Below are 11874 nucleotides of genomic sequence, written 5' to 3'. Positions count from 1 at the left end.
CTGAATACCCTCCAGATAATATCACAGAATCATAGAATCATAAAATGTCAGGTTGGAAGGGACCTCAAGAATCATCTGGTCCAACCTTTCTAGGTAATAATGTAGTTTAAATGAGATGGCCCAGAACCCTGTCAGTCAACTTTCTCTTCGAAAAGACGACAGTCATCATGACAAGTCTTATCACAGAATAATGTCTTTGCACCAGACTGTGGGAGAGGCATGCAATAGGCACCTTGAGCCATTTGCCTGAAGTGAAACTGTGTCCTTCTAAGTGCTGAGTTCTACCAGAGAGCACTCCTCTGCTGCAGCTCAGCACGGCTCACCATCTCTCCTCATCCTGAACCAGGTGCTGGCAGATCCTACATGAGGCTGTCTAATCCCACAAGGTCAAAGAGTAACAAGGAGGCTGCAATGCTGCATTACAGCTGCGCTTTCATTTACGTGATAGGCACTATTGAAAGACAGTGATCAGAGCTATACACTTATTATGTGGCCTCTTCCCTCTCTGTGTCCCAGGAGCTCAGGAGGGAGCTGTGCAGGAGACAAGTGGCTTGCTCCCAGCTTCTTCCTTCCCCAGGGAAAAGCACAGGTTGGGGAACTGCACATAAAACACTACACCTGAGCTGCGGGCTCGCTGCAGCTGCATGGACCCACAGCACTACCTGAGGGACTCCCAGGCAGGTGGCCTGTTACAGCAGAAGAATAAGAAAAGCTGTCTGCCACTGCAAGGTGTGCAGACTCCTGCAGTTTCAACTCCCACTCCTCCATAATGACTTACGTTCTCCATTTTGCCTTTTTCTCAGCTAAAGAATAAAAGTAATATTCATCTTCACTGATGGCAATTATAAATTAGAAACAGCAGGAGATGGTGTCCATTCTGAGTGAAGACAAAAAGCAGCAGGTATATCCAGCTGCTCCTTGGATCATGAGTTCATTCTTACAGAAAAATAAGCAGGGGAACAGTGATTCTTTAATAGGAGAGAAACAGCATGTGCCATGCCGATTATGGGGTTATTGGTAAGGAAAGTATGACATGGAAAATTAAGCATGAGGAACAGTGCAACAAAGGTGGATAAAATCTTTCTCAAATAGAAAAGGTGCATGAGAGCAACTTGATGGATCTCATCTCAGACAAAAAACAGGTTTCAGAAATGAAAGATCTGTGTCATGATCACCTGTCCTAAAGAAAAAAAAAAAATCTATAGTAAGGTGTATTTATAAGCACAGAGGACAGAACTGCTATGAAACTCTGCTTGCAGCAAGGTGCATTGCTAGGTTTGAGAGGCAGAAGCACACTCCCCCCCTCCTGCTTCGCTACACACAGCCAGCTACTAGCTCTGCCTGATCTGGCTGATACAAAGTTTCACTTATACCTGTAAATCAAAATAAGGATGTAAACACAGTTTCTGTGAGGACGAGAACTATTACAGCCTGGTATGACACTAAGGACAGTGCAATAGTATCTCATACTAAGTAAGGTGTAAGTGAGCTTTACCCCATACTTGTAATTAAAACGGAAAGACATTCACCAACTTCCAAAAACCAGATCTGATCACAAATAACTATTATTAAGCTGCACTTACGTCTTTGTTAGTGTAGAAATCAGCTTTCTAGAACAAAAATAAAACCAGCTGTACAGAAGAGTTAGCTCTCTCCAGAAATTATGTGGTAAATCAAGGTCCAAGACATCTGAAAAAAAAGTATTTCTAAGGGTAGAAAATATTTGGACTAAAATCGTGCCTACAGCATATGTCATTAACACTGAACAAGAGAGTATACAAAAAAAATGTAATTGTAATTTGGAAACAGACTAAACAGCTAGACAAAATATTTGACTCTGTAAGAATGAATTTAACAGTTAAAAAAGAGATTTTGGGCAATTTTTCAGACAGGTTAGCTAACAATGACTACTAAATTAAGTCTGATCTACATTAGTTTGTTCATTAAGTTAAAATTAATTGAAGCAGTATGCAGAATAGAAATGCAAGGAGGTATTTAAAAAAAAAAATAAATTCCAACAACGCTTAAGAAGAATTACTGTTATTTGCTTATATTGCACAGACCTCTTGAGTTCATTACTACACAAATATTGAACAAAACGGTACACAGTTTGTCAATGTATCACTCAAAGATACCAAAGTTCAGTTTCCCTGATGGATGTGGGCTAGAGGTAGGTACCTACAAAATTCACTATAGCACTACTCTGAGCTGGTGTCTTCCTTGTCCAGTAGTAGAAAATTAATTATGTTATAGAAGATGGAGCATTTAGACAAGTCAGTGCAAAATAACTTTCAAGTCAAGGAACCATGCTTTGCCATTAGGATCTGTGACCTCCTCTAGTCCTGTTCTACAACACAATAGTGGAGTTCACTTCAAGCATTTCAAACCATGTACTGAAAATAGTTTCCAAAATTGTATCAAAATGTCTCTTCTTTATGCTCTTACCGGAATTAAAGCCTTAGGTATATACATTAACTTAATGAAATATTTACATAATCTTCAGGGGGGTAAAATAATGCCTGCAAACCCCTAGAGGAGATCTAAGGATACTGTATATGCAGCTAGATGGATTAGAAACACAGCATGGCAGCACTCAGCACTCACCATCCTCCAGCAGTAACTGAGCACTCTCAGTCCTAGAAGCAGACACTGAAAAACATGCTGTTCATTTCAGCAAGTGCATTTACTCAGAAGAGACAACTGGAAAGTAAACTTACTAAAAGAAAATTGGTTCTATCCTGTCCCAAACCAGCACACGCTGTTGTTTCAATTGTCCATCCTAGTGGAGCAGCTACATCAGAGGCATGTCATGTTGCTTCTTGCAGCACAATGTGACTTCATAGCTAGCTAAAAGGCATTTTGTTTAGACTTATGTGGGGAAGAAGAACCATTTCCCACACTAGCCGAGTCAGTCCAGCTTCATACAGTGAATACAGTTATCACTGAGCTATGGGCTTCCAGCACTATGTATATGAGGAGCCAGGTCAGGAAGGGCTTTAGCCTGCTGTAACCTGACCAGTGGGTACCACTTCCTATTCTTCAAACACACGTACAATATGTAACTCAGTAGGTCATTTCTGAATTGTCAGAGAAAATATAGATCAGCTGCTATGCTTCTGTACTATATACACAATTTTATTTGGTATGGCAGATACTGTCTCAGAAGTACAGGCTACTCCAACTTCCAAATAGGAACTGGCAGATAAGCATGTGAAATATCAATTCAAATCCATTTTTTTTAATCAAAAAACCTTGCCAGGAAATAGTAAATGTTACATTTACATATCAATATAGCTAACATTTAAAAACTAATCACTTTGATGATGTCAAAAGCACTGCTTCTGTACATTAGTTCAGCATAGATTTCTGAATTAGCAATGCTTTTACCACTTTTTCCATTGCACTGGGAAAAATCCTTGCTAATAAGAATCTCAGATCTTTCACTTCCTTATTTAAACATGGCAATAAATAAGTATTTTTAAAGTGGATGTAATAACTGGAAAAATAAAACTCACCAATCTCTAGTAAGGTGCAGTCTTTTTGAATGCAGATCCAGAAGAAGTATCTAGAATTGAATAAAGACAGGGTTCAGTTGTTTTCTCAACTCTCAATTTTTCAATTACTATTTCTGGTAGAATTTGTTATGCATACTTTCATAGCATACTCTTATAATCAGCTTTTCCCAGATGTTTCCTGCACTTCATAAACATGTGGCTTTCCAGTTAGTCACTTTCTTGCATAAAGATATTAATAAAATCCTACAAAAATTAAACTTTAAAATCACAGATTGTGTGCTTTTAATTTTCCTGATTACTTGATATACAAGCTATTACAGAATGCCTTTAAAAATAAGTTTAGGCACACACTTAGTTACTTTTAGTCATTAATACCATATTACGAAAACCTGATGCTGGAGCTCTCTCCAGCAGCAAATTACACTGAGATGGCTGCTCAGATATATGTTGGTAAATCATCACCAAACTCCTGCTTTCTCTAACAAATTTTATTCTTTGCTTTATAGTATCACTTCTGTCTCCACCCAGAAAATTTTGGCATGCCCTTCCAGAATGATTAAAAAATCTTCACTCAAGTTCTGCTTTGATTTCTTCTTCCAAAACCTTTTCAAATTCACAGCTGTAGACACTGTCAAATTACTTCCAAAACTCCACCTCCTCTCTTAACAGTTTGGGTGTAACATCTGCTAAAAGTCTGGATCAATGGATCCAAGGTAGGAACCACACTACACCAGCACTTTTTGCAGTTTTTCAAATACTTCCAAGATCTAGCACAATCCAAACACAGAATACAATACAGAGTTCTCACTTCAAAACCTGGCTACCTAAACTGACAGACTTCCAGCTCACCCCCACACAATTCTTTCCTTTTGTAACTGAAGTTCATCCCTATTGTGCAAAGGATTTTTAAATTGTGTTAATAGCCTAATGGACGTTTATTTAAGCACATGAATGTGAGGTAATTTTTTTTTTCATTGGACCTTATATATAGGTCCAATGTTAATTCCACAGGTGACATAAAGGAGCACAGCACACAGGCTCCAAAGTTATACTATTTTGAAGGTAGTTTAGTCAAGCCCTGCCTCCTACTCTGTTTCTTTTGTGCCCTGGTTAACTGCAACACAAAATCAGATCTGCCTTCTGCGATTTGACAACTATTTACAAGACCAGAAATGTAATAATTTCTCATAAATCCTCATTAAAATCTACTTCTTTCCACATGCTGCATATCTCTGTAAAGCGACACAACTTTCTTGTGCCACCTTATCTCTAGAAGTATAATGTCACTAATATCTTATTGTGCTGAGAGGAGAAGAAAGATATTGACTGCACTTGCAGAGCAGAATGCAAGTGTACATGTTAAGACATTGGGGCTTAATCCTTCTGCTGCTGCTGACCTGCACAGAATATAAGAATATCCCCATCTATAAAGAACATTTCTGTTATTTTTACCTCCTTGTAAACTACTCCAGAGAGTCTGTGGACAAAAATATTTTTAACAAACCTTACAGAGCCACATACACTGAAGGACTCCATCATGCCTAAATTTTAGTCTCCATTCACGTATTTGCACGGCCCTAAGTCTTAGTAACTCTGAAAACTGGTTTTTAACCAAAATGTTTATCCTATGACAAGCATTTAAAGAATACCAACTTCTCATGAGTTCCCTCAGTGAATAATATATTTTTTAAAGTAAAGGCTTGAGAACAATTCCACACCATATTCAGTGAAACACTAACAGTACAATACAATAGTCTTTCTATAACTTCTATATATTATTTTCAAAGATCCATTTGTGTTACACCAAACACTGCACTTGTTAATAGCTTTACATTCATTTATTTCAAATGAAGCTTATGACCGCTGTGCAATGCAAGAAGCAAAGAATTTTAAAGAAATGAACAGACATTAATTTCCTCCTCAACAGGGCAACACTTAAAAGTAAACTGCAGTAGCTGTTAACACCTTCCTTCCCTTTCATCAATAACTCTGGATATTGTTATTTCATCTTTTGTCAGCATTTCACCTCTGGAAGTTTTAATGTTACCTTTAGCAACTGTGACAGCTGCACTTCTCCTGTTAGAAGTAACTGAACTTTGGTCCAGGCAGATGCTCAGCAAGAACAGCTAACTGAAGTTAATCCTGTTGTGTCAGGCTACCCGTGAGAACTCAGCATCAAACCCAAAAAAAAGGGTTTGGCTGGAGACTGGGCTGAGCAGCAGCTGAAACTGCATTAACGCAGCAGAAATCAAATGAACCACTTTAGCTATAAATATCTGCAGCCATCAGGGTTCAGTGAGCTCTCTGTTCATAGCAGCTGGCTGCGCAGCAGCCATCTCCTGCCTTCCAAAGCTACCCCTCCAGGCTGAAAGATCCCTTTCCTGACACCAGACATTAATGACTTGGCAAGTGACAATTTTTCCACTCATGTAACATTAAAAATAAGTATCATAAACTCAAGCAATAATCTTTGTACCTCATACTAACTTCAACTGTAGTATTGATCGCCAATCCCTCTGTACTTATTAAATATTTTATATAACCTAAATTTACTGATTAAAACTTCATATACTACTAGATGAGATCTGTCTGAGTGATCTCTGACTCTTTTCCTGTGACAGTAACCTATGTTTTATGGAAAAGCCTGACAATCCAAGGCAGCTGGTAAAGTAAAAATACAGACTATGGGTATTGGGGAACTAGAAATGCAATTTCCAGATGGGAAATGCAGAGACTACAGAAAAACTGCGAGGCACAGAATTATGTCATTGTGATTTAAAACAAAACATGGAGTATCTAGAATGGTGCTGTTCTTGGGGGAACAGATTAAATATCCAGGAATAGTCTGGGAAATTGAAAATAAATTTAAAAAATAAATTAACCTTTCATGTTTAGAACAGAATATAAATATTTCTTGCTTATATAGTTAGTGTAGGTCCATCATAATTTTTAAACTAATCTGCTGAAGAACACAGTACACACAGAAACAGGGTGAGAGGAAGAGCCCTTCTAGCTCAGTATATTGACCCAGAAAATGGTGAGCACTGTATGCTTATGGACAGAACATCAAAAATGGATTAAGGATTCTTGTATTCTATGTTACTTAAATGAGAGAGAAACAAACCACACCAGTAAAACCAAATGGAGATTCAGATAGGTCTAAAAGTGAAAGAGCTCTGTTGGCCTTTAGCCTGCAAATATCAGGGAGACAGGCCTAGAAACTTGAGTATTTTTCTGTCTTTTATCCTCCAGTAAGAGAATTTGTTGACACCTATTAAAAACCTCTTTCAACAAACCAAGCAAGTACAGGCAGCTTGACTGTGCTGAGGCAATCCCCAGGCCTGGAGTTCAGCGATCAGTCTTGCTCCTGCTGCTCAGATGACTCACTACTTGGCACCTTCCTGCTTGCCATGGGCACAGAGGATGAAGGGAGATGCTCTAGCAGGATTCATTCCTGGTGACAAATAAGCTTTCTTCCACAGAGGACTCTGGGAACCTTCACAGTATACACCTCTTTCATATTTAAGCAATGAGACTGGAAGCATCATTGTCTGCATCAATTAATACTTGAACTGAGCCACTGGGAAAGTGGTGGTACTTCCACTTGATTTGTAAATTTACAAGATCAGACAGACAATATTGCATCAGGTGTTAAAAAAAATGTGATTTGGTTATTTAAAAACATAATGAAGACAGGCAGATGTTTGGGTTTTTTTCATTTTTATCTCACTTTTCCCATTCACAGTGGGCTGTAAAGATAATGAAGTAATTTGCTTGAATCTCCATACACGAAAATGTATAGACAACCAGACAGAATTTTAGATCATCTTTGCAGATCTACATCCACTATTTCAGCCTCAATCACAGTGTGAGGTAAAAGAGAGAGCTGTGAAGGAGAAAGATTAGTGCTGAACTCAATACTACCTAAGCAATCAAGAGTAGCTCTTTAAAAAGCCACTTTCAGTCTTTGCTAATCAGTCCAGCACCAGGATGTGTGCAGCAATGCCAAAAAGGGTCATTATAAATTAACCCCTGCTCAAATAAAAGCTTTTCTGTAATACTTATAATACATATGAATCCATCGCAGAGGACATTATAGGAGTAGTATGTAATGCAAAACATGACTCATTGGAAAAGAAACATGGGAACAATGAGAATTTTAGCAAACTGAAAGATGATTAATTTGTTTATATCAGAAAAATACTTCTATATCTAGTGTCTACTTAGGGATCACTTCCACATGAGAACAAAGTATGCAGAATCCTGCATAAATACAAAATACAATGCATTTTGTGCATGTCAAGTAGCTTAGATTTTCCAAGGTCCATAGAGATACAAAGCTGTTATCTATCTAGAGATATTAAGGTTCAGTTGAAAATTAATACCCTAGAATGTCACAGTAAAAAAGTGACCTTAGTACCAAGTGTTAGATGAAGAATTTCTAATGCCATACATTGCATTTAGTTTAAAATTCTGAATCAGAACAGAGAGAACTTCTGATTTTCTAGTAGCTTTTGTTAAAGCTGTTACTGATAATTCACTTCCTTTCCATAAAGCTTTCCTCTGCATTTTAACCTAATCCTTTTATGTTTTCATGTTCCAATGCATATGGCCTTTCCCACACGTTCTTAAATAAAAATCATACTACTTGAAAACTGCAAAAAAAGATCATGTAGCTTAGCTCTTTCTGCAGTCTTTTATCATCATAGCTAGAAAGCTCACCTTGCTCTTACCACTTATCTTAGAACATGTAGCTAACAAAAAGCTCAAAAATTACAGTGAACAAGGAGCTGTATTCAAAAACGTATAAAAGTTCTTCCATATATTTAAAAAAAACAGGTAAATAAAAGTCTTGCCCTGACTAGGCATTACTAAAGAACAGAAGCCAGAATTAGTATTCCTTAATGTACACAAACAAGAAGCAAGAAAGTAGTTTCACAGTGCCAGCAAGAATGTAGCTCTAGTACAATATAGCAGATATGACCAGCACAAAGATGGTACAAAATGCTATATGAGAGAACAATTTTGTGGCTTAAAAAGAGAAACAGAGCGGTATTTAAGAAAACTTCATTTTTTTGTCATCTTAGGTTACAGCTTGGGTAGTAATGTCAAAGATATACCTGAAAAATCATAGGTGCCACCCAAGAAAGACACACAAGACTTAGAAGGAGGCAATGAGGGTCTCCCACTGGTAGCATGAAACTCCTCTTTAGTGCCAACATGCTAATGACTCACCAGAACCTCAGTCATCTACCCCGACTAATTGTCCTTGAGAAGTATTAACACCACCAGCCTGGGGACCCAGAGGATGCTGGAAGGCTGAGAGCAACCCTAAAGATGGGAACAGGTACCAGAAAGTCCATCTCTTACCTATATTATTAACGTAACACCAGAGTTGGACTAATATAACAGCTGTATATGAAAAAGTTAAGGCTTCAGGCTGAAAATAAACTCTTAGCTCCAAATATCACTTACTACTCCCATTCTCCCTGTCACAGAAGCACGACACCTGCTACCCCTGGCTCACATTGATCAGCAACAGTGCTATGGACAGAAACAAACCTAAAGCTCCAGCTGCCGCCACTGAGTTAAGCAACTTTTAAAACTGCTTTGGTTGATTGCATCAACATCTCATCACCTTCTACTAGCTGTAGGCTGTTCAATTAAATATTGAGTTTGCAAACAAGGGGAACTAGATCTGTGAGCACTGGAGATCCGAGCTCTTCCCATTTCTACAAGAGTCCATCGCGAATCCAGGCTGTACAAGGCAACTTCACAGTGCAAAAGAGAATGCTACCAGTGTGGCAAGGGTCTCTGCAATACTTGCTCCTCATTCATTTTAGTTTTGACTTGTGAGTGGAACTGGAGTCCCTGTTTTTGCAATGAATTAAGCTTTAGTAATATTATTTATGCATTTGTACGGGAAGTGCCTCACAAAGCAGACAGATAAGGCTCCTGCCTTAGAAATTACAAAGGCTCTTATCCTGAAAAGATTTACATATAAGGAATTCTATTCATGCAAGTAATCCTGCATGACTAGGATTTATTATTTATTACTTATTTAGTTTCTCTTCAGAAATAGAGCCTACATGAGCAGCACATAGATAATGCTTCCACTTCTTATAGCAAGTGACCTGTTTTCTATCATTTTTCTATCACTGATTTAGCAGTAGTCCTGCTAAGAGGATTGCCAAAATATTAAAATATTATCATCATTGAAATAATATACACAATTTGCATTTGAACAGAATATTGTCTAGTCCAAAATATACAGCAGAAGATCCTCTCCATGTATTACAAAACCTTTAACTTACCACTATCAGGCAATTATTTTACTCAGCAGAGAGTATGAAATTCTGTTCAAAACCTTCTTCATAAACCACTCCTTACATGAGAGAGAAATTGATTCTGGCAGAGTCAAAATGATCTATCTGTATCAAGCTAAGTATACACGTAAATTTATGTTGTTGTAAAAAAGGTTAAAAAATAGGAAAAAAAACAAACATTATTGCTATTTGACAAGGACACAAAGAAAGAGTTTCTTCTTTTTGATTAACCCATACTTTGTTCCAGAGAATCTTCAAGTTGTTTTTGTTAGTGTTGTTCCAGAAACCACGTGATAAGATAAACTTTAGCTATGTAAGCCAACACCCTACCACACACTATAGCAGCAGGAAAGATAAAATGCCCCTCTGCCTATGTTTATGTGATGTAGTATTCCAGAAAATTCCTTAGCAGGGAACAGGTTAGCAGCACTCTAAACTGTAATCACCTCATTTCAAAATGAATGCTGATCAAACATCAGAAAATCAAGAAAATAATCTATTTCACTACGCTCACCACCCATATACCATTGGGGGACAGTTAGGTAATTAAATATGGTTCTCTAAAAAAAATAGGGATGTTTAAACAGGAACTAATATTTTGAAGGACTTACTAAATTTTATCCCACACTCAACATCAAGAAGTCCCTCTATGCCATTCATAGCTAAGTGATCTTTTCAAGCTCTGACTTCACTGGTATTTGTATGTCTTTGAACTGCCTGTCCATTGACTGACAAAACTAGGTCATCAATTACTGGACTTCAGTGACACACATAGATAGCATTTTTGGACTGTAGATATATTTTGCCTTTACACTCTGACGAGATTGTGGGGGGCTTCCCTGTTCCACCTGTAACTGGGTTTGATCCCAACCCCAAATAACAAGGACTTGAGCGAATGTGTGGATTTCTTTCACATAAGCAGTAACAGCCAAAGAAGTGAAAAGACCTTGCATACTAAGTTCTTATAACTGTACATCAATAAAGAATTAGGTGGCATTTCAGTGAGGTACCAGTATTGCTGTTCAAGGGTACTTTGGTGTTAATTTCAAAGGATGGTCTTCACCACTGACCAGAGCAATTGGTAGCTCAGTTAAGGCTACATATGAAAAGTGCTTTCCTATTTCAGAAAAAAGATGTCAGGAAATGGAAAAAAATCAAATGTCTACTGACTCCCTCCCATGTGTGGTAGCATTACTGTATTTTCTCAGAAAGATAACCTGACAGTTAGAAAAAATTGGCTACAATAGAAGCATTTACTGAAATGAAAGGCTTGCCAGAGTGGACCAAGCTCAAATGATTTATCAAGGGCTTTCAAGTTGAGGTTTGTCAAAGATCTGCAAAATATTTTTGTTAGTAAAAGAAAGAAATAATCTTTTACCCTCGAGAATAATGCTAGCAAAGCATATTCAACCCACTCAGGCCGAGTAATGATAAAAAACCTGGTCACCTTTGGATAAGGAGACCTTCAATCTGCCACTGCAGAATCTGATAAAAATGTTCTGAGATCTGCCAAAAGGTTCAGATTTAATTATCTGAATCAACAAAAAGAAAGATTGCAGAAAATTACAAATTCTACATCATTTAAGTTTTCTGATTGCTGACTTCTGGGCTTCACAGGCAGCCTGCATTACTTTCTAAACTTTAATTCATCTCATCTAGAAAGAGCAATTCATTTCTACTCCAGAGATAATAAAACTGTCACCACTTCAAAGTATGTTCTGCAGGTCTGGATTTACAGGAGAGAGCAAGAAGTTGCATCTGCCCTTGTTTTTGTCATGCAGAACACCAATTAAACAAATGATGTGATTCTTCATTACAGGATTTTCAGCTAGTCAGTGCATGGCCAAGAACAAGCAACCAATTTTTAGTCATGCCTTAGATATAAATGGAGTAGGATTGCCTTAAACTTTCTGACAGGTAGCAGGATGATAATTAGCTTATTCAGGCTGGGAACTCAAACTGGAAGACAAAAAAGAAAATCACTAATAATTCTGAAATCCTCAGGGTACTAATTTTTTTCTCTGAAAAAAATC

The sequence above is a fragment of the Chaetura pelagica genome, unplaced genomic scaffold (genome assembly GCF_000747805.2).
Source record: "Chaetura pelagica isolate M959 unplaced genomic scaffold, ChaPel_1.0 scaffold108, whole genome shotgun sequence".
Taxonomy (NCBI): domain Eukaryota; kingdom Metazoa; phylum Chordata; class Aves; order Apodiformes; family Apodidae; genus Chaetura; species Chaetura pelagica.
This window is presented reverse-complemented; position numbering follows the sequence as displayed.